At 44.7% G+C, this 24,871-nt stretch overlaps 1 protein-coding gene across 9 annotated transcripts in view; it reads right to left on the bottom strand.

Annotated features, from left to right (window-relative positions):
* Positions 1-24,871, bottom strand: part of specc1la (sperm antigen with calponin homology and coiled-coil domains 1-like a) — a 400,129-nt gene that overhangs the window by 270,263 nt on the left and 104,995 nt on the right. The window lies entirely within an intron of this gene.

Here is a 24,871-nt window from a genome sequence, read left to right as displayed (position 1 = left end):
TTGCTTGCTTCCTCCCCTGCGCTCAGTGATTCTTGCACAGCAATATCTGGTACCCTAGAAATTTCCTCTTGTCTCCTATAGGAATTGCTAGACGAATAAAGACCAAGGTCCATCTAGTTCGCCTTCTACCATCCTGGTAGTTGCACGATACAACAGCGCAGCAATCAATCTCTATCAATTGAGTCTTCAACAGATCCAGACAGGAGGTGGGAGAAACCCCCATTGGAGGGGAGCTTTAAGGCCCATAGGTCCAGAGTCACTTTCTTCCTCCCAAACATGTTACACTTATCACATGTCATATCTCAAATATACTGTATCCCAAAATTTTCTGAAAGAAATCTATCTAATTTGCATCTGAATCAATCAACACTTTCTGCTTCCACCGTTTCCCTAGGGAGCCTGTTCCATAGATTGACCACTCGCTCACTGAAATAATGTTTCCACAGATTAGTTTTGAATTTATCCCCTTCAAGCACAGGCCGTGTCCTCTGGTTCTACTGTTCTGGACAAGTGAATCAGCCTGTTATAGTCTACATTATCTAGTCCCTTTAGGATCTTAAAAACAGCAATCAGACCATCTCTTAACCTCTTTTCCAGTGAGAACATGCCCAATTTACATAAACACTCCTCATAATCCAATACCCCCATCCTCTCAATCATTCTGGTTGTTCTCTTCTGCATCCTTTCAATAGCTGCAATGTCGTTTCTGTACCATGGTGACCAGAACTGTACACTGTATTGTAAGTGTGGTCACACCAATGATTTATAAAGTGGCAGGATTACCTCACTACTTTGGCTCAATATTGACCTTTTAATACATTGCAACATCTGATTTGCTTTACTCACTGCCACCAAGCATTGTTGCAATAGCTTCAATTTATTGTCAATCAGGACGCCCAGATCTCTTTCATTTTCCATACACACTACTTTCTTTCCATTTAAGTAATGATCCCTTCCTGGAATTTTTGTCCCCATGTGAAGCACTTTGCATTTCTCTACATTGAATTTCATCTGCCGCCTGTCTGCCCAATTCCCAAATATATTCAGATCCTCCTGTAGCTTATCCTATTCAGCTTTGCAGTCTACCATCTTCATTAGCTTTGTATCATTTGCAAATTTAGCCACTGTGCTTGTGACTCCAAGCTCCAGATCATTTATAAAGATATTAAACAAAAGAGGTCTCAGACCCCTGTGGGTCCCCACTGGTAACATTCTCCCAGGCTGGTGACAATCTCTGTACTACTTCCCTCTGGGTTCCATCAGTCAACCAAATACATATCCATTGTAAAATATTTCTACTGATTCCCACTGTCTTTATTTTCAGTCCCAGTCTTTCCAGAGGAACTGCATTAAAGGCCTTATGAAATCCAAGTAACCACATCCACTGCATTAGCCCTATCAAGCTCCTTTGTCACACTCTCAAAGAAAACCAGTAAATTAAATTGGAAAGACCTCCCTTTCATGAGTCCATATTGGCAATCTACTATCATTTTATTTCTATCCAGATGCTCCATGATCTTATCTTCTGTAAGGATTTCCATAACTTTACCCACAATAGACTTCAAACTCACAAGTCTGTAGTTTCCTGAGTCAAGTTTGCCTCCTTTTTTAAAAATAGGAGTAACATCTGCCTTTCTCCAGTCCTCTGGCACTTCTCCAGTATTCAGTGATTTCTGGATGATTTATCTCAGAATTCCTGCAATTTCCTCCCTTATTTCCTCAAGGATCCTCGGATGCATCTTAACCAGCCCCTGAGATTTATTTACTATAAGTTTGCACAGCTGTTCAACAACCATGCTGGTAGCAACATGAATAGTGTTCACAATTTACCTCTGCAACACCCTCTTGTTCCCTTTCCAGATCAAATAAATTACCGGTCTCCCCCCTTGGTAAAAACTGAGGCAGAAAACTTATTTAGCACTTTTGCAGCCTGTGCAGTTGTCATACGCATCTGATCCCACTTTGTGGCCCCATTCCATCCCTCGTTTCTCTTAATATAACCAAATAGCTTTAAAATTATCCTTCATTTCTCTTCTCATATTCTGTTTGAAATTTTGAAAAACTTATGAAGCTTACCATCCGACTGCAGGGATTTGTTAGCTGTAAATGTACCCAACTTATCAGGTACCTGTGTCACACTGACTTTAAACACCTCTGGAATACTGAGTGTACTACAGGAGTTGGATAGCAAGCTAGTAATACTTCGTGGGTGAATACTTCCTGTAAACGTTCATCTAATATTTCAACTATTTTATCATCTTTAACTTCACTGTCACCTTTATCTTTTGGAGTTCAGACTTCCTCTCTAACAGAGGCTACTGAAAAAACTTAGAATTATAGAAAATTTACGGCACAGAGGAGGCCATTTGGCCCATTGTGTCTGCGCCGGACGAAAACGAGCCACCCAGCTTAATCCCACTTTCCAACACTTGGTCCGTAGCCCTGTAGGTTACGGCACTTCAGGTGCACATCCAGGTACTTTTTAAATGAGTTGAGGGTTTCTGCCTCTACCACCCTTTGAGTGAGTTCCAGACCCCCACCACCCTCTTCAGCAATACCAGCTGATCCCCATGTTATTGTTCAACACATGAAGTCTCCCTCTTCGTGTAATGGTCTTTCTGTTTGATTTGCCTGAATTCTTTCTGTCTCCATTTCTCTGAAATACTTTGTCTTCAATTTTCTGCCACTTTTTTCTCTCTCTACAGGCCTTTTACATACGGTGGATTTACTGTAACACTATCACCACCCACACCTGGCCAAATATATTCAAGTTACACCTTCATGGCTCGAATTTATTATTGGACAGAGTTGCTGTTGTATTCCAGGCATCCAGCTCTGCTAAGGTGGGGGGAGGAGTTTTAAAAATTAAAGGGACACCATGTTCAGTACAAGGCAAAGCAGAAGATTAAAGAAAAATGTTTCCCCTCCAGTCATGCTATGCAGGCACTGCTGCCATTAGCCTCCCTCTCAACCCAAGGCTGGCAATTCAGTGGCACAAATAGCACCGGGCACCCAGCGACAGTGGGACAGGTGGGGACAAAACCTGCCCCACCCGATCAGAAAATCCAGCTTTTTGTCTCTCTTTCTATCCACATATTTTTGTCTCACCCTCATTATATCTCTCATTCTGTATGCCTCACACACATTTCATCTCACTATGTCTGTCTCTCAATCTCTGCTTTTCCTCTCACCTACTAGAGAGATACAGAGCACAACAGGCTGATAGCCATAACAATGATCTTCTCTCTCTGTGAGGCTGGCAGATATTGAGTAGGAGACCAGGCCAGAAAGCTGGTGGCAGTGAAGATCAGATTAGGGAGCTGGCAGGCAGTGGGGCCTGAGGCCCGGTGCCATGGGGACCCATCGCTGGTGCAGCCTGGAGCTGGAGAATGGGCTGGACAGAAGTCTGGCCAAGTGTGGCATGTGGAACTGGTACTGAGACTGTGTGCAACAGAAATCTTGTACCTAGTGATAAGATACCTCACATGTGCCCACATCCCAGTCCACAGAGGAGCTGAGAACCGGAGCCTCCCTGCCCGTGTGACTATTATTGTACCGAGTCATTAATTTGAGAACATTAGCAACAACTTGTATTTATATCGCGCCTTTAACATAGTAAATCATCCCAAGGCGCTTCACAGGTGTGTTATCAAACAAAATTTGACACCGAGCCACGTAAAGAGATTTTTTTTTGGACAGGCTTGGTCAAAGAGGTAGGTTTTAAGGAGCATTCTAAAGGAGGAGAGACAGACAGAGAGGATTAGGGAGGGAATTCCAGAGCTGGGGGCCTAGGCAGCTGAAGGAACGGCCGCCAACGGTGGAACGATTAAAATCGGGGATGTGCAAGAGGCAAGAATTGGGGGAGCGCAGAAATCTTGGAGGGTTGTAGAGCTGGAGGAGGTGACGGAGATAGGGAGGGGCGAGGTCATGGAGGGATTTGAAAACAAGGATGAGAATTTTAAAACAGAGGCTTTTCTGAACCTGGAGCCAATGTAGGTCAGCGAGTGCAGGGGTGATGGGTGAACAGGACTTGGTGCGAGTTAGGATATGGGCAGCAGAGTTTTGGATGAGCTCAAGTTTATGGAGGGTGGAAGATGGGAGGCCGGCCAGGAGAGCATTGGAATAGTCGAGTATAGAGGTAACAAAGGCATGGGTTAGGATTTCAGCAACAGATGAGCTGAAGTAGGGGCGGAGACGGGCGATGTTACAGAGGTAGAAGTAGACTGTCTTGGTGATGGAGCGGATATGTGGTTGGAAGCTCATCTCAGGATCAAATAGGACACCAAGGTTGGGAACTGTCTGATTCAGCCTCAGACAGTGGCCGGGGGAGGGACGGATTCGGTGGCTAGGGAACGGAGTTTGTGGCTAGGGAACAATACCCAGCAGTCCTGCCGCTACACCATTCTCCATTGGTGCGGTGCAGTAACCAGCACTCGCCATCTACTTGGGTTCATAGGGTTGAAGCAATGACAGGTTGTACTGGAGTGAGAAACAACATTGCTTCTACAGGTGGCTTCTCCCAAGTGGACAAGAAAGTCCAGCTCCCTGGAGGGTGGGTTTCAATTACTTTAGTCCACTGTCGATTATACTTGAGACAGCAGCCGATGTGAGGTCTGTGCTGTACCAGGTGGCATCCCCCCCCCACCTCGGGACCAGTGGCACCTGTGTGAATGGTAGAAGGTTCTGCGTGGTAGTAGAAGCACCGTAGTTTGTAAAGAGAGGAATATGATCCAAGACACTGATCTTGTTCGTACCTCAACCCCTCCTCTTTCACACAGGGGTACCACTGGATGCAGCAGAGTTGCACTGACCCGAAAGTGGACAAGCCTCCTTTACGGTACTGTGAGGATCCTGCTCATCCAAACAATTCAGAGAAACATCCTGGATGAAGATACATTAATAATTCGGATAACTGATCATGTATTAATTAATTCTGTGGTCATGATGCAGTAAGGAATATTCATGCTCAAGAATGAAAATCTAGAACAAGAGGTCACAACTTTACAGAGCTAGGCCAGTTAGAAGTGAAATCAGGAAGCACTTCTTCACACAAAGGGTAGTGGAAATCTGGAATTATCTCCCCCATAAGGCTGTGGATGCTGGGGGACAATTGGAGCTTTTAAGACTGCAATCAATAGATGTTTGTGAGGTAAGGCTATCGAGGGATATGGAGCAAAGGCGGGTAAATGGAGATGAGGTACAGATTAGCCATGGTCTGAAAGAATGACAGAACAGGCTCACGGCTCCTATTCCTAAAGTCCCTATGAATACCCACTTTAATGAACTGATTATCTGCACTAAAATGTACAGTTAACTTTGTTTAGCAGAGTGTGGAAAAATACCACCCACAATATTTAACTTCATGCTTTAAATTTTAGCCTGCAAAAACTCAAAGTGTGCTTATTTTATCAGAGTTTTAAAAATTATTATTTGTTCTTGGGATACTGGCAACGCCCATCCCTAGTTGCTCTAGGGGCATTAGAATTCAACCTGGTAGTGTGGTACTGGAGTGAGGTGTAGGCCCAGGCTGGCAGGTTCCTTCCTAGTCGGGTTTTTACAACAATCTCACAGCTTTCATGGCCTGGCCACAAATGACCAGATTTCACAACCTGCCAAAAACTCATGAGCTCTGGGTTGCTGGTCCAGTGCTTTAACCACTATGCTACTGTACCCTGAATAAATGATGTGGTACTGAGCCAGAGGAGATGAAGGTCTCAAGTTTAATCCCTATTATATACAATATAATTATAAATCACATTATAATATTTTGCATTGTGTTACTGGGAACTAAACATCCAAAATTTGAAGAGATGGCTCAGTTCTGGTGAGGCATCGAGCACCATGCAGCAACAGAGATACAGACAGGAGTTCAGTCCATATAAACCTGTGAGCAATCCCAGGAGACCGACTAGTGGTGTATTAAAAATAGAAATACAAAATTCATAGCACTGATACTGTGAAAACAGTCGACACAGAATATCCAGCATCACCAAAACAGTGCTTCACACCCAACCTGTAACCTCAGCTTTAAAAATCCACCAGGAACAAACCATGTGCAGGTATGAACTCACCTCACATGCAGATTTGTCCCTCTCTAGTCAGGGCATTACAGGTAAAACGTCTCCACATCAATAAAATAGTGTACATCGTACCTACCTGCTAACAAGAGGTGGGAGAGGGGAGTACTCCTAATTATATAATGTCACTCATTTATTACCTGTTTTTCTATATCACCTCTGCCCAATCACCAGCACAGCAATACAAGAGTACAAAGTAAGAATCATAGTTTTTACATACAAGTACACATAGTAAAGAACAAATGTCTATCTGTAATTTCACGGCAGAAATTTAAAATCTGATTATAATGCATTTAATTGCTGCTCTTGTATTTATCAGCAGCAGTCCTTCCAATTCCAGGTTGGCAACTTTACTATATGTGTATTATATATACACACTTTAGAACCGAATTCTGCTCTACTCTCCTCATTGTATCCTGTATTACTGCTGTCTGTACTGTACTATTTGCCTTTAAAAGCACAAGTACATTCCACCATGAAAGACTGCTTATACCCATGCATGCTTACAATAAATTAGAACAGTCGACATAGAATATCCAGCATCACCAAAACAGTGCTTCACACCCAACCTGTAACCTCAGCTTTAAAAACCCACCAGGAACAAACCATGTGCAGGTATAAACCCACCAAAGAAGCAAATTTGTGAATTAATTTCCTGTTTGGCCAGTTATACAATGAAACAGTGAGTTCTCCACCCCCTCCGTCAGTGGGTCACCAAGAAGTAAACTGTACACTGCTGTGTTTACATTCAGGCTCGTCACCAGTCACTGGCTGAAAAGAGATGGAAAGTATATGCACTTGAGGTAGGTTCAGCGATAGAAGAGTTAACTGCACAGTAACAGAATGGGAACTGCAGCCACATGAAAAGTCTAACTGAAGATTTGACCTTTCTTTATTTAGTTTTGCTGTCCAATCTGTTGTACCTTTTACTCCCTCTTCCATTTCTGCTCCCTCATTTGGACAGCACAGTGAGATGGTTTTGAAATTAAATCACCTACTCAGTGATCCTCCACACTTCGAGCAGGAACGCTTGGTTGCAGCTTTTGTTTATTCTCTCCTTTCTACTCCCCCTCCCAAAGATGGGCCATCTCACCTCATTGTGGTGCTCTACCTGGCAGCCCAGCTGGAAGTCTTATATTCACATCAGTTTCTTTCACAAAGGTACAGCAACTGAAACCCAGCACAGTAACTCAATCTCTCCACTATTCAATAAAAAAGCAACACAAAACCAGAGAATCTTAATCTCCATTTCACTAGACGCTAAAACTTAGTTTATACTAGAATCTCCCTGATGAATAAACTGGTCTCCATATAAAAACCAGAAAGCAGCACAGGCTTCATGTGAACAGCAGTTATTGAGCACTGCAATCCCAGAAACAACAGAACAATGTGTACCGGGGTGGGAGAGACAACACAGAAAAGGAGAAAGAAATAGAATTCACAACTGACAGTTCCTGTTCCACACTCATGCGTGAGCTTAGTTTTCCCTTCACATGACAATACACGATCCAGACACAGTAACAAAGCAGGTAAAACCTCTCACTTTGGACTGAATCAATATCCTCTTTTTGGCTGCTCAAGCTCAGTGTTTTCACAACATACTGGATTAAAACTGTATAAAACCAGTCATTGCCCCTCAGCACATTACTTACAAGGCTTCATTAATTCTGCTCATTCTCATGAAAGGATTTTTATATAAAAAGAACAAAAGACCTTGCAGCAGCCCTCGACTGAACAGCCTGAATAAGCACCCGATGGGAATGCTGATGCTCCTACTCCAGTAACTATCAGAAGCCGAAACCAGCAGCTGATCCACAGCCCACAGGCAGTTGTATTTCACCCTCCACCAAGAGGTTAACAAGCTTAGCTCTTCCTCAAATTAACACTGCTCTCTTTAGCAGTTTGGAATAACTTACCACACTAATGAAGGTGCACCATATCTTATTAAGGACAGTGGAACGCAAGACAGGCACAACCACTTTCAATGTTCCTGTCAGCAAAAGTCTCACGTATCACCAGTGCTGATTAATGGGCAAAGTCCATTGCTGGATTCAGAAAGGGAAAAAAATGTGGCATTAACTGTCAGAGATTTAAAGGGGAGGGACGGCGTAGGGGCAATACTTATTGTTCAAAGTACTCCGCCCCCCCCACCCTTTTAGTAAAGAAAATAATAGCCTGGCTTGATATTTTGACAATTATTGTTGACCCGGAGATCCTAGAGTCTGGTCTCCTTGCTCCAAGTCACTCCAGTGATGTCCATGATAGGGAACAGCACCCACTGTCCTGGGACAACTTCATTACAAACAGCAGGGAGTGCAACTTCAGACTCGCCTGTGAACTCAGGACCCATACAACAGGAAGGGACATTTGCACTCCCTGTCCAGCAGGGTGGGAGACCCCTTTCAGACATCTCCAGGACAGCAATAGGTTGATGTTTAAAACCTTCAAAACAAATATCTGGTAAGAGCATTCTTTTCCTTCCCATGAAAAGGAGGAAGTTTTTTTTTTATTCGTTCACGGGATGTGGGCGTCGCTGGCAAGGCCGGCATTTATTGCCCATCCCTAATTGCCCTCGAGAAGGTGGTGATGAGCCGCCTTCTTGAACCGCTGCAGTCCGTGTGGTGACGGTTCTCCCACAGTGCTGTTAGGAAGGGAGTTCCAGGATTTTGACCCAGTGACAATGAAGGAACGGCGATATATTTCCAAGTCGGGATGGTGTGTGACTTGGAGGGGAACGTGCAGGTGGTGTTGTTCCCATGCGCCTGCTGCCCTTGTCCTTCTAGGTGGTAGAGGTCGCGGGTTTGGGAGGTGCTGTCGAAGAAGCCTTGGCGAGTTGCTGCAGTGCATCCTGTGGATGGTGCACACTGCAGCCACAGTGCGCCGGTGGTGAAGGGAGTGAATGTTTAGGGTGGTGGATGGGGTGCCAATCAAGCGGGCTGCTTTATCTTGGATGGTGTCGAGCTTCTTGAGTGTTGTTGGAGCTGCACTCATCCAGGCAAGTGGAGAGTATTCCATCACACTCCTGACTTGTGCCTTGTAGATGGTGGAAAGGCTTTGGGGAGTCAGGAGGTGAGTCACTCGCCGCAGAATACCCAGCCTCTGACCTGCTCTTGTAGCCACAGTATTTATATGGTTGGTCCAGTTAAGTTTCTGGTCAATGGTGACCCCCAGGATGTTGATGGTGGGGGATTCGGCGATGGTAATGCCATTGAATGTCAAGGGGAGGTGGTTAGACTCTCTCTTGTTGGAGATGGTCATTGCCTGGCACTTATCTGGCGCGAATGTTACTTGCCACTTATCAGCCCAAGCCTGGATGTTGTCCAGGTCTTGCTGCATGCAGGCTCGGACTGCTTCATTATCTGAGGGGTTGCGAATGGAACTGAACACTGTGCAGTCATCAGCGAACATCCCCATTTCTGACCTTATGATGGAGGGAAGGTCATTGATGAAGCAGCTGAAGATGGTTGGGCCGAGGACACTGCCCTGAGGAACTCCTGCAGCAATGCCCTGGGGCTGAGATGATTGGCCTCCAACAACCACTACCATCTTCCTTTGTGCTAGGTATGACTCCAGCCACTGGAGAGTTTTCCCCCTGATTCCCATTGACTTCAATTTTACTAGGGCTCCTTGGTGCCACACTCGGTCAAATGCTGCCTTGATGTCAAGGGCAGTCGCTCTCACCTCACCTCTGGAATTCAGCTCTTTTGTCCATGTTTGGACCAAGGCTGTAATGAGGTCTGGAGCCGAGTGGTCCTGGCGGAACCCAAACTGAGCATCGGTGAGCAGGTTATTGGTGAGTAAGTGCCACTTGATTGCACTGTCGACGACACCTTCCATCACTTTGCTGATGATTGAGAGTAGACTGATGGGGCGGTAATTGGCCGGATTGGATTTGTCCTGCTTTTTGTGGACAGGACATACCTGGGCAATTTTCCACATTGTCGGGTGGATGCCAGTGCTGTAGCTGTACTGGAACAGCTTGGCTAGAGGCGCAGCTAGTTCTGGAGCACAAGTCTTCAGCACTACAGCTGGGATGTTGTCAGGGCCCATAGCCTTTGCTGTATCCAGTGCACTCAGCTGTTTCTTGATATCACGTGGAGTGAATCGAATTGGCTGAAGACTGGCTTCCGTGATGGTGGGGATATCGGGAGGAGGCTGAGATGGATTATCCACTCGGCACTTCTGGCTGAAGGTGGTTGCAAACGCTTCAGCCTGGTCTTTTGCACTCACGTGCTGGACTCCGCCATCATTGACAATGGGGATGTTTGCAGAGCCTCCTCCTCCCGTTAGTTGTTTAATTGTCCACCACCATTCACGACTGGATGTGGCAGGACTGCAGAGCTTTGATCTGATCCGTTGGTTGTGGAATCGCTTAGCTCTGTCTATAGCATGTTGCTTCCGCTGTTTAGCATGCATGTAGTCCTGAGTTGTAGCTTCACCAGGTTGGCACCTCATTTTTAGGTACGCCTGGTGCTGCTCCTGGCATGCTCTTCTACACTCCTCATTGAACCAGGGTTGATCCCCTGGCTTGTTGGTAATGGTACAGTGAGGAATATGCCGGGCCATGAGGTTACAGATTGTGCTGGAATACAATTCTGCTGCTGCTGATGGCCCACAGCGCCTCATGGATGCCCAGTTTTGAGCTGCTAGATCTGTTCTGAATCTATCCCATTTAGCACGGTGGTAGTGCCACACAACACGTTGGATGGTGTCCTCAGTGCAAAGACAGGATTTCATCTCCACGAGGACTGTGCGGTGGTCACTCCTACCAATACTGTCATGGACAGATGCATTTGCGACAGGTAGATTGGTGAGGACGAGGTCAAGTAAGTTTTTCCCTCGTGTTGGTTCGCTCACCACCTGCCGCAGGCCCAGTCTGGCAGCTATGTCCTTCAGGACTCGGCCAGCTCGGTCAGTAGTGGTGCTACCGAGCCACTCTTGGTGATGGACATTGAAGTCCCCCACCCAGAGTACATTTTGTGCCCTTGCTACCCTCAGTGCTTCCTCCAAGTGGTGTTCAACATGGAGGAGGACTGATTCATCAGCTGAGGGAGGACGGTAGGTGGTAATCAGCAGGAGGTTTCCTTGCCCATGTTTGACCTGATGCCATGAGATTTCATGGGGTCCAGAGTCAATGTTGAGGACTCCCAGGGCCACTCCCTCCTGACTGTATATCACTGTACCGCCACCTCTGGTGTGTCTGTCCTGCCGGTGGGACAGGACATACCCAGGGATGGTGATGGAAGAATCTGGGACGTTGGCTGAAAGATATGATTCTGTGAGTATGGCTATGTCAGGCTGTTGCTTGACTAGTCTGTGGGACAGCTCTCCCAATTTTGGCACAAGTCCCCAGATGTTAGTAAGGAGGACCTTGCAGGGTCGACTGGGCTTGGTGTTTTGCCGTTGTCGTGTCCGGTGTCTTGTGGTCCGATGCCGGGTGGTCCGTCCGGTTTTATTCTTATGACTTTTCGTAGCGAGATTTTACAACTGAGTACCCTGAACAAAAAGCATTTCCCCTACACTTTCCCTCCCCTTTAAGGGATGGCAGCATTTAGTGGATTAGGAGACTGATCCACAGGTGGAGCTACCCAACAACCCACCTCAATCACAGAAGACTGACTGAGCCAGTCTGGGCAGAATTTCCTCTTAGGTGCTGAAGTGAAGAGTTTTACACATCAAACCATCCTCTTACCAAAATGCAGATTGGGTGATCGCTTTGCTGAACACCTCCGATCTGTCCACAAGCGCGACCCTGACTTGCCGGTTGCTTGCCATTTTAATTCCCTTTCCCACTCCTACTCTGACCTCTCTGTCCTCAGCCTCTTACGCCGTTCCAATGAAGCTTAACGGAAGCTCAAGGAGCAGCACCTCATGTTTCGATTCGGCACTTGACAACCTTCTGGACTCAAAACTGATTTCAATAACTTCAGATCATAACCACTGCTCCCATTTTTTCAGTCAGTTAGTGCTGTTAATGGTTCTGCTGCTGCCGCCATTTACAGCTACTCCTGATCAATCTTTTGTTTCTTAACCTGTCCCATTACCACCTTCCTTGCCTTGCACTATCATCCCTTTTGTCATTTAGTCACTCGCGCCCTCTGCCCGATCACAGACCTTCCCTTTTTTTCTTTCCTCCCTACCCCTCCTTTCCCTGGCTCCGTACTTGCTCAAAAACTTTAACTCTTAACATCTTTCAGTTCTGACAAAAGGTCTTTGACCTGAAACGTTAACTCTGTTTATAAGACCATTAGAGATAGGAGCAGGAGTAAGCCATTTGGCCCCTTGAGCCTGCTCCACCATTTAATGAGATCATGGCTGATCTGATTTTTACCTCAACTCCACTTTCCCACTCTTTCCCCATATCCTTTGACTCCCTTGCTGATCAAAAATTTGTCTAACTCAGCCTCGAATGTATTCGATGATTCAGCCTCCACAGCTTTATTCGGTAAAGAATTCCAAAGATTCACGAACCTCTGGGAGAAGAAATTCCTCCCCATTTCCATCTTGAATGGGCGACCCCGTATTCTGAGTTCCCCCATGAGGGGTAACATCCACTCAGCATCTACCCTATCGAGTCCCCTCAGAATCTTGTATATTTCAATAAGGTCTCCTCTCATTCTTCTAAACTCCAATGAGTATAGACCTAACCTGTTCAATCTTTCCTCATAAGACAACCCTTCCATACCCGGAATCAACCTAGTGAACAGACTCTGAACTGCCTCCAATGCAAGTATGTCCTTCCTTAAATAAGGGCACCAGAACTGTACGCAGTACTCCAGGTGTGGTCTCACCAACACCCTGTACAGTTGTAGCATGACTTCCCTGCTTTTATACTCCATCCCCCTGGAAATAAAGACCAATATTCCATTTGCCTTCCAGATTACCTGCTGCACCTGTATGTTGACTTTTTGTGTTTCATGTTCGAGGACACCCAGATCCCTCTGTACCGCAGCATTTTGTGGTATTTCTCCATTTGAATAATATTTTGCTTTTTTATTTTTCCTCCCAAAGTGGATGACTTCACATTTTCCCACATTATATTCCATCTGCCAAATTTTTGCTCATTCGTTTAACCTGTCAATATCCCTTTGCAGACACTTTGTGTCCTCATCGCAACTTGCTTTTCACCTATCTTTGTATCAGCAGCAAATTTGGCCACAAGACACTCTGTTCCTTCATCCAAGTCATTGATATATATTGTAAATAGTTGAGGCCCCAGCACTGATCCCTGCGGCACCCCACTAGTTACAGATTGCCATTTTGAAAATTACCCTTTTATCCCGACTCTTTGTTTTCTGTAGTTAACCAATCCTCTATCCATGCCAGTATATTATCCCCAACTCCATGAGCTCTTATCTTGTGCAGTAATCTTTTATGTGGCACCTTATCCAATGCCTTTTGGAAATCCAAATATACTGCATCCATTGGTTCCCCTTTATCCACCCTGCCCGTTACTTCCTCAAAGAACTCTAATAAATGTGTCAGACACGATTTCCCTTTCATAAAACCATGTTGACTCTCCTTGATTGTATTATGAGTCTCCAAATGTCCTGCTACTACTTCCTTAATAATGGATTCTAGCATTTTCCCAATGACAGCTGTTAGGCTAACTGGTCTATAGTTACCTGCTTTCTGTCTCACTCCCATCTTGAATAGGGGTGTTACATTTGCGGTTTTCCAATCCGCTGGGACCTTTCCAGAATCTAGTGAATTCTGGAAGATTACAACCAATGCATCCACCACACATGCTGCCTGACCTGCTGAGCTTCCCCAGCATTTTCTGTTTTTAAAACCATTCTCTTTTTTTAAACCAATCATCGAGATTTAACTCAGGGAGGGGGAAGGAGGAACAACTCTACCTTACAACAGCGGCAACCACAACCACACACCACAACAGAAGCAGCTGGAATGATCTATGAACTCACACATAACTGCACTGATATGTGTTCAACATTATTCGCAAAAAGTGCCGAAAATATTTAAATAATATCCCATAATCTTAGACGATTAACCTCAACACAGCAGGTCGCTCTGGAGTGTTCTCTCAAACTAGACCAAACCAACTAACCCTCATTGAAAGCTCATGGTTGTAAGTGGAATAAATCTAGCAAACTGGGCGATCCATTTAATTTACATTGTACAAGAACTTTGAAGCTCAAGAAATCTGATTTAAAGGTTTGCTGTTGTCAGGGTTTCCAAGACAGAGATCAAAACCTCCATATGGTCAGCATCCATACCCATCATACCTGCTCTAATGACTGCTTTCCACACCATCTTTCTGAAGCTTTTTCCCTCAGCCAGTGCTTTCCCTCATCTGTGACCAACAGGACCCTTGACCATGTCTGCCCCTTCCTTACCCCCACTCTCACCCTCTCTCATGATAACGACCTCACCTGGGCATCTGCCAGATCATCTTACGCCAACTCCACACAACTCCCACTACCGAGCTCACCTCCTCGTTTTTGCGTAGAACCATTTAATTCTGACCTTTCCCCTTCTATTCTCACTCCAACCTATCCGCCTTTGACCTCCTACACCGTTCCCTCCAGGCTCAACACGAGCTATAGGAACTATCTCTCATCTTTCTCTGACACCCCACAGCCCTCTGGATTGAATACCAACTTTAGCAACTTTACCCCTAAGCTGCCTCCCAACTCCATTCCCATTCCTTTCTGGAGTTTTTCCCCTTTCCCATGCCTTTTCACTCCCTTACTTAGCTTTTGTCATGCTCATTTTGTTTTTTAAAGCTTTTTCACGACCATATTGATATGATCTTTGCACATTATTTAACAATTTATATCTCTTTCAAGCGTTTTTAAAAATTGGTTCACAGACTATTTCATCCATTAACTGCCTCTCAGTGACAAGCGTCAGTATCTCGGACTCCTGACTTTTCCTTGTTGCACTCTTCCCTCTTAACCCTTTTGTTCAAGGGGCTCACTTATCTTCAGTTTCCACTTCTGGTGATAGATCTGTACCCGAAAAGTTAACTTGTCTTTTCCCTTTACAGATGCAGTGTATTTACAGAATTTTCTGTTTTATTCCATATTCAATATGACAAGTCGATAATCTGCCACAATCAGCTGAAACTTTGCCATTTTTTCCTCACGGGGGGTAGATGGGTTTCTTCATTCCCTCAACCATTTCAAAACAAGAGGGCTGGCAGGTACAGTTATGTTTTTGGACTTAACCTCAGATACATTCCTTATGCTTCACATCAAAGACTACTTCCATAAGCAAGCTCTCACCTCCTGTGGACTGGTATGTCTATGCACAGCCACTATCTAAGAAGCTCGAGTGGGGGGGCTGAGAGAGAGAGATCGGGGGGGGGGGGGGGGGGGGACTGGGAAAAAGGTTGGAGGTCGTTAGAGGTCGGGTGAAGGTTCGGAGGTAGGTGGGAGTCCATCATGGGGTGGGGGTCAACCGATTGTGGGGGTCCTGTCAGCCAGATGAGCTTATTTGGCCTAGATGAGGCATTCGTGCTCCTCCGGGCCTTCAAGCAGTGCAATACAGGCACTCACCGCATGGATCCGGTCCTTCCCACCTGCTTTTACCTGACATGAATGGGAAGCGATGGGAAACCCGAACAGGTAAGGTTAAATTTATTTTATTATCCCAATACACAAAATATTAAGTACCTCAAGTATCACAATGAGGTACATTGCCCTTTTAAGTATTGGCCCGCTGGCTTTAAGTGGGGGCGGGGCTTCCTGGTGTTTGCTCTCCACACACAGACAAACCTGTCTGTGTTAAACCCAGAAGTAGGCGTATTGGAGCTGGGATGCAGTCCCACTCTGAAAATGAAGTATTTTTACTCCCCGCCCACCCCCAACCCACCAGTTCTTGTGGGTTAAAATTTGCCCCAAGATCTCTGACCGTACGTTTACATGGAGGTTGTCCATGAAGCCCCTTCCCTCTGCCTCTGATGGTTTCAGGACTACTGCACTTGCCTAAGATATACTTTACTGCTGCTTTGAAATTCACCACAGAGACAAGAAATCAAACATGTATCGCTCATTGTGCATCAGGCTGTCAGACATCCACAGGAAGTCAGACACAAAGGATGCTTGGTGGTCAAGGTAACCTCTTACACCATTTGCAGATCACATCTGTGATGCAGGACCCCAACACCTATACAAATGCATATCAGGGACCCTTCTGGATCAAACAATGCTCATAATTTTGCACTCAGCATTGCCGAACCATTCTTCTGTTTCATTCCAGCAACCTACAGAGGTACGGTCTCTGCCCCTGTGCTGATTAGGTAACTCCTTTAGTTGAATCTAGTTTAACCGTGAAAGAGCCATAACAAGAAATAAACAAGCAAATAATGATAGATTTTTATCTATGGTCAGAATCTTTCATTTTTATTACACTGACAAGTGACCTGTGTAACATTTTTTGTGTCCTTTCTGGCCTTGTGCTAGGTAATTCAGCTTCTGTACTTTAGATTGTTCGCATAGCTCTCGATTCGAGAGGGTAAATTCACTGGCCTTGATACTGAGGTCAGTTTCTGACAGCTAGCCAAGAACAGCAACAGAAATCCTCATTTCAAAATCGTTTTATGTCCTGGATCTATCTTGTGCCTCTACAAGAACTTTCTTCCATCTTCGAGAAGCGGATCACAGTTTTTTTTTCATTCGTTCATGGGATGTGGGCGTCGCTGGCAAGGCCAGCATTTATTGCCCATCCCTAATTGCCCTTGAGAAGGTGGTGGTGAGCCACCTTCTTGAACCGCTGCAGTCCGTGAGGTGAACGTTCTCCCATAGTGTTGTTAGGTAGAGAGTTCCAGGATTTTGACCCAGTGATGATATATTTCCAAGTCAGGATGGTGTGTGACTTGGAGGGGAACGTGCAGGTGGTGTTGTTCCATTGTGCCTGCTGCTCTTGTCCTTCTAGGTGGTAGAGGTCGCAGATTTGGGAGGTGCTGTCGAAGAAGCCTTGGCGAGTTGCTGCAGTGCATCCTGTGGATGGTACACACTGCAGCCACTGTGCGCTGGTGGTGAAGGGAGTGAATGTTTAGGGTGATGGATGGGGTGCCAATCAAGCGGGCTGCTTTATCCTGGATGCTGTTGAGCTTCTTGAGTGTTGTTGGAGCTGCACTCATCCAGGCAAATGGAGAGTATTCCATCACACTCCTGACTTGTGCCTTGTAGATGGTGGAAAGGCTCTGGGGAGTCAGGAGGTGAGTCACTCGCTGCAGAATACCCAGTCTCTGACCTGCTCTTGTAGCCACAGTATTTATGTTGCTGGTCCAGTTAAGTTTCTGGTCAATGGTGACCCCCCAGGATGTTGATGGTTGGGGATTCGATGATAGTAATGTTGTTGAATGTCAAAGGGAGGTGGTTAGACTCTCTCTGGTTGGAGTTGGTCATTGCCTGGTGTTTGTCTGGTGTGAATGTTACTTGCCACTTAACAGCCCAAGCCTGGATGTTGTCCAGGTCTTGCTGCATGCGGGCACGGACTGCTTCATTTTCTGAGGGGTTGCGAATGGAACTGAACACTGTGCAATCATCAGCGAACATCCCCATTTCTGACCTTATGATGGAGGGAAGGTCATTGAAGAAGCAGCGGAAGATGGTTGGGCCAAGGACACTGCCCTGAGGAACTCCTGCAGCATTGTCCTGGGGCTGAGATGATTGGCCTCCAACAACCACTACCATCTTCCTTTGTGCTAGGTATGACTCCAGCCATTGGAGAGTTTTTCCCGATTCCCAGTGACTTCAATTTGACTCGGGCTCCTTGGTGCCACACTCGGTCAAATGCTGCCTTGATGTCAAGTGCAGTTACTCTCACCTCACCTCTGGAATTCAGCTCTTTTGTCCATGTCTGGACCAAGGCTGTAATGAGGCCTGGAGCCAAGTGACTGGAAGGCCGTTTCCAGAGGGGTTCCACAGGACTGAGGACTAGGTCCCTTGCTTTTTTGTGGTATATATCACTGATTTAGACTTAAATGTAGGGGAATGACTAAGGAGCTTGCAGATGATACAAAAATTGGTTGATAGTGAGGAAGGAAGCTGTGCTCTGCAGGAAGCTGTCAATGGACTGGTCAGGTGGGCAGAAAAGTGGCAAATGGAATTCAATCCAGAGAAGTGTGAGGTAATGCATTTGGGGAGGGCAAACAAGGCAAGTGAACACACAATAAATGGTAGGATACTGAGAAGTGTAAAGGAACAGAGGGATCTTGGAGTGCATGTCCACAGATCCCTGAAGGTAGCAGGACAGGTAGATAAGGTGGTTAAGAAGGGATAAGGGATGGCAAAGGCATAGGATATAAAAGCAGGGAGGTTATGCTCGAACTGTATAAAACACTAGTTAGGCCACAATTTGAGTAGTGGGTACAGTTTTGGTCACCACATTACAGGAAAGATGTGATTGCACTAGAGAGGGGACAGAGGAAATTTCAGAGGATGTTGCCAGGACTGGAGAATTTTGGCCACGAGGAAAATTGGATTGGCTGGGGTTATTTTCTTTGGAACAGAGAAGGCTGAGGGGAGATTTAATGGAGATGTATAAAATTATGAGGGGTCTACATGGAGTGGATAGGAAGGACCTATTTCCCTTAGCAGAGAGGTCAATGTCACAGCAGTGGGAGACATTCAAGGGGATGATTCAAGGGATGCAGAGTAAACATGTTCCCACAAAGAAAAAGGGTGGGGCTGCCAATTCGAGAGCCTCCTCGGTGTCAAGGAGCATACAGGGTAAGATAAGGCAGAAAAGGAAAGCTCATGACAGACACCGAGAGCTCAATATTACAGAAAGCCTAGAAGTATAAAAAGTGCAGGGATGAAATTAAAAATTAAAATTGAAAGCAAAGAGAGGGCATGAAAAAATATTGGCAAGTAAAATCAAGGAAAACCAAACGATGTTTTATAAATACATTAAGAGCAAGAGGATAACTAAGGAAAGAGTAGGGCCTATTGGAGACCAAAAAGGTAACCTATGTGTGGAGGCGGAAGATGTTGGTATGGTTCTTAATGAATACTTTGCATCTGTCTTCACAAAAGAGAGGGACGATGCAGACACTGTAGTTAAGGAGGAGGAGTGTGAAATACTGGAAAGGATAAACATAGTGAGAGAGGAAGCATTAAGGGGTTTAGCATCTTTGAAAGTCGATAAATCACCAGGGCTGGATAAAATGTATCCCAGGCTGTTATAAGAAGCAAGGGAGGAAATAGCGGAGGCTCTGACGATCATTTTCCAATCCGCACTGGATACAGGCATGGTGCCGGAGGATTGGAGGACTACTAATGTTGTACCATTGTTTAAAAAGGGAAGAGAAAGATAGACCGAGTAATTACAGGCCAGTCAGTCTAACCTCGGTGGTGGGCAAATTATTGGAATCAATTCTGAGGGACAGGATAAACCATCACTTGGAAAGGCACGGAGTAATCAAGGACAGTCAGCATGGATTTGTTAAGGGACAGTTGTGCCTGACTAACTTGATTGAATTTTTTGAGGAGGTAACAAGGAGGGTCGATGAGAGTAGTGCATTTCATGTAGTCTACATGGATTTTAGCAAGGCTTTTGACAAGGTCCCACATGGCAGATTGGTCAAAAAAAGTACAAGCCCATGGGATCCAAGGGAAAGTGGCTAGTTGGATCCAAAATTGGCTCAGTGGCAGGAAGCAAAGGGTAATGGTCGACGGGTGTTTTTGTGACTGGAAGGCTGTTTCCAATAGGGTTCCGTAGGGCTCAGTACTAGGTCCCCTGCTTTTTGTGATATATATTATGACTTGGACGTAAATGTAGGGGGCGTGATTAAGAAGTTTGCAGATGATAGAAAAATTGGCCATGTGGTTGATAGTGAGGAGGAAAGCTGTGGACTGCAGGAAGATATCAATGGACTGGTCAGGTAGGCAGAAAAGTGGCAAATGGAATTCAATCCAGAGAAGTGTGAGGTAATGCATTTGGGGAGGGCAAACAAGGCAAGGGAGTACACAATAAATGGGAGGATACTGAAAGGTGTAGAGGAAGTGAGGGACCTTGGAGTGCATGTCCACTGATCCCTGAAGGTAGCAGGACAGGTAGATAAGGTGGTTAAGAAGGCATATGGAATACTTTCCTTTATTAGCCGAGGCATAGAATATAAGAGCAGGGAGGTTATGCTGAAATTGTATAAAACATTGGTTAGACTACAGCTTGAGTACTGTGTACAGTTCTGGTCACCACATTACAGGAAAGATGTAATTGCACTCGAGAGGGTGCAGAGGAGATTTACGAGGATGTTGCCAGGACTGGAGAATTTTATGACGAAAGTTTGGATAGGCTGGGGTTGTTCTCTTTGGAGCAGAGGAGGCTGAGGGGTAATTTAATCGAGATGTACAAAATTATGAGGGGCCTAGATATTGTGGACAGAGAGGACCTATTTCCCTTAGCAGAGGGGTCAATAACCAGTGGGCATAGATTTAAAGTGATTGGTAGAAGGATTAGAGGGGAGCTGAGGCAAAATTCTTTCACCCAGAGGGTGGTGGGGATCTGGAACTCACTGCCTGAAAGGGTGGTAGAGGCAGAAACCCTCAACTCATTTAAAGGTACTTGGATGTGCACTTGAGGTGCTGTAACCTACAAGGCCACGGGACCAAGCGATGGAAAGTGGATTAGGCTGGATAGCTCTTTTTCGGACGGCACGGACATGATGGGCCGAATGGCCTCCTTCTCCGCTGTAAATTTCTATGATTCTACGATTTAGCAAGTGTTATTTAATGCCAACATCCAAACACACACTCTTTCCAACAGGGATCACAAGATAGGAGTCAGGATTGGAAACCCTAATCTTTCCCCTCTCCATCTCAAGGACATACCAACTGCTGTCCCAACTGACACCAGTTAACTCAGCACAGATAGACAATCAAATACAGAAGCTGCTGCTCTGGCTGGTCAGCATTGCATTTCACGTGGTCATTACCCACTAGCGCTTCCTCACAGCAGTAATGTCATCTCCAGGTTCACACAATAAACTGTTTGAGCTTCAATCTCATTGGAATCCTCAAATCAAATTACTGCTCAGGATCACTCCCTGGCAGTCATTATATTACTCCCTTCCTAACAGCATTGTGGGAGAACCTTCACCAGACGGACTGCAGTGGTTCAAGAAGGCGGCTCACCACCACCATTAGGAATGGGCAATAAATGCTGGCCTCACCAGCGACGCCCACATCCCATGAACGAATAAAAAAAAACACAAACAAAATGGTATGTCATTCCCCAATAATGTTGCCTCAATTAAAAGGTATCTAATTTCAGTGCTGCCATCTTTGTAAAAATCAAGAACAGGTAGGAGAAATACCACACAAGTTAGATAAGGCTTATTTAAGTGAACAGTGTTTCTAATTCACTGGGGTCTCCAGTGTTTTCTGCCTGAAGGGGACAGAGTACAGTTGCCTGCAGATTAAATGTCTTGACTGATTAGGATTTTGTTCTCTAAAATCATACTCAGAACTGTTGAGAGCCAAGATCTGGTAGCTGTGTTTAAAAAATAAATCGCTCAGTAATTTATTTCTTGATGAAACTCAAGTAATGCCATCAATCATTGCGACTTCAGTATGATCACCATCAGAGACAAGACTGAGCTCGACAACAATCAACATCTACAAAAAATGAATGAAATCACCCTATAGGACATTAAACTGCCTGCAGTGATCTCAGAGCTGTAGCGTAATACCATAGTTCTAACAGCGATTACAAACTTTCTTCTCACAGGTTAGGATATAATCAGAACTGCATCTTTATTCTCCAAATAATCAGTTAGTCCCAGACATCTCACCTCATCAACTCAGTCCTGGTCAGTATGTCTGCCAAAAAAATAAATCTGCTTGGAAGAGAACAGTTTGAATGAAGAAATTATGTAATTGGAGCAAAGTGGCACTGACACGGCACTTGCTATTTATGCAGCAGTCACTGCTGGCCTCTCCCTGACCAACTAGCCAATATTTTATATATTATACACACTTCTCAGCACTGAACACCTTCTCAAGGGCAATTAGAGATGGACAATAAATGCTGTCCTTGCCAGCGACACCCACATCCCATGAACAAATTTTTAAAAACTGTTGACGATGTAACCAAAATGAGAAAATGGAACAACGTTTTACAGCAGCAAATGTCTCTTAGTACTTTGCAAAAATAACTTCTAGTGGCAGCTGTTTAGTATTATCTAAATCTATTACAAGGCTTAACAAAAATAATAAGCAAAATACAATAACTAATGTATCAACTACAACTGACTAAATTCCCGTCCATCAGCTCAGCAGCGACGATGGAGCCGAACGAATTCACTCCACTGTCGTTGGTTCTGAACTAGCCTGGCAGCTTCAGTCATCTATATCCCTTCTGTGACAAGTCACTCTTGACATTGTCTACCCAGCGCTTCCTTGGTCTTCCTGGGCTTCTTGCTCTATGCCCTCTATATGCAGGGCCTCGAAAGGTATTCTAGCTGTTTCCATTTTTGAAACATGTCCAAACCATCACAGTCGTCTTTCTTGGATCTTCTGTACAAGCATCGTTTCACGTCCGGGCCATTTTCTTATTATACCATTCCTGATTCTTTGTATCCTGGACACACCCATTGTTCCTCTCAACCAACTCATCTTTTGTTAGTCAACTTTTCTCATGTTCCAAAGCTCAGATCCGTACAATAATATGGGGGTAACCATTGCTTCATAAACTGTTACCTTTGTTTTTAACCAAAATATCTTTAGCCTTCCATATCCTGCTTGATCTTTCATAAGCAGAAGTCCAATCCTTTTTTTGATGTCTTCTTCACAACTCCCATTCTCTGACACTAACCCACCAAGGTAACAAATTTTTCCACCTGTTCCACCGCATCCCCTCCGACTGTAATGTGTACATCTTCCTGATGTTTCCCAAATGACATGGCCTTTGTTTTCTTGTGTTAATGTATAATTTAAATGTTTTACTCCCCACATACATCTGATCAGTTAGTTTCTGAAAAGTTAGTTGCTATAAGTTAATATCAGCAAATCTGAGATTGTTTAAAATCTTGCCACATAAAGGAGACTCCTACATCATCATCTTCCGGTGCAAGATTCATTTTACATCCAGTACTAGATTAAATAAATCAGGCGACAGTGTGCATCCTTGCCTCACCCGAATTGTTGATCTACACCATTCTATTAGTTTCCTATTCACTATAACAGCGCTCAGAGACTGGTTATAGATGTTTTCTATTAGTCTGACAAGTTTCTCAAGAATACCATACATCATCAAGATGTGGAGATGCCGGTGATGGACTGGGGTTGACAATTGTAAACAATTTTACAACACCAAGTTATAGTCCAGCAATTTTATTTTAAATTCACAAGCTTTCGGAGATTTTCTCCTTCCTCAGGCAAATGTTTTGACATTTGCCTGAGGAAGGAGAAAATCTCCGAAAGCTTGTGAATTTAAAATAAAATTGCTGGACTATAACTTGGTGTTGTAAAATTGTTTACAATACATCATCAAGACATGCCATATCCCTTCTCGCCATATACTATCAAAGGCCTGCTTAAAATCTATGCAGTTGTAACAATGGATGTTGTGTTCTATAAATTTCTCCGAAATCTGTCTCATCACAAACAGATAATCTATTGTAGTTCGTCCTGATCTAAAGCCAGCTTGTTCTTCATGCAGTACCACCTCTACGTATCTTTTCATTCCCCTCTGCAGTGTGTTAGTGAATACTTTTCCAGGTGTACTCAGTAGATGATTCCTCTGTAATTGCTGCATTCGCTCTGGTTGCCTTTTTTGAAGTTTGGTATTACACGCGCCACCACTTAAAACATCCACATTTAAAACTGGCAGTCACTTATATCATTCAAAAAGCGATGACCTTTAGCCATTTGCTTTAACATCAATTTAAAGGTTGCCAGTTATAGCATGTTGAGTGCTCCGTTTATTTCGGGCAGAAACAGCTGTGCTTACTTGCCAACCACAGACATCTGATCAAACTAAGATTGTTACTCTTTTCTTATCTATTAAGTGGCTCATAGGAGGCAATGCCAAAGGAGAGTGTTAATTACGGTGCTAACTGAAATTGATAATGTTTAATCAACTCATCACAGAACCGGCTCTCCACTCTAGTCCGATGGAGCTATTTTGGTCTTTACCCAAGTCCCAATAAATATTGTAGGCTGAATTAGTTCAGCTGAAGGTCAGTTCTCTTAATGCTTTCCTCTGTTATTACTATGAATCCTGCTCCTGAATGCAAATATTTTAACTGTCGTCTCTCGCTACCACATTATAGACTTGGAGTGAGTCATCTGGGGAAAGGGTGCTAGCAAATTGGAAGCACCATGTACAGACTCTAAATAAAATACATTAAATCTCAGTATTTATATCTCTAGTCACATTAAGCTGCCGTAAGCCTGTCGGGCGCTGGTTCATCAACAGCTCTTTCGCTCGGACTGATATGGCCATGGGGCTGCTGCGGGCTTTGTAAGCAGACATCTCTGGAACACGAGCTTGGGCAACTGCAAATCTTTAGTCGCTCGCTGCGAGAATCGCTGGCAAAACACTACAGACATCATTAGTTCCCAGACAAACCCCCCAAAGGATCGGGTTGCCGGTGTACCCAAATAAATCATATACTGGCCATCACATATAACGGGCAAATCGCAATCACACGAACACGCCCGCTTATATGCAGTGGGAATTGTATTATCGCCTTTCCCCAGTCTTCAGGCACTTGCTCTTCTTCACAAATTTTGTTAAACAGCCTTTGCATCACTTTCACAGTATGTTCCTCACCTGTTTGCAACAATCTGCCGATATATCATCGATATCAGAAGCCT

This window comes from Heptranchias perlo, chromosome 25 (genome assembly GCF_035084215.1).
Source record: "Heptranchias perlo isolate sHepPer1 chromosome 25, sHepPer1.hap1, whole genome shotgun sequence".
Lineage (NCBI taxonomy): Eukaryota > Metazoa > Chordata > Chondrichthyes > Hexanchiformes > Hexanchidae > Heptranchias > Heptranchias perlo.
This window is presented reverse-complemented; position numbering and strand designations above follow the sequence as displayed.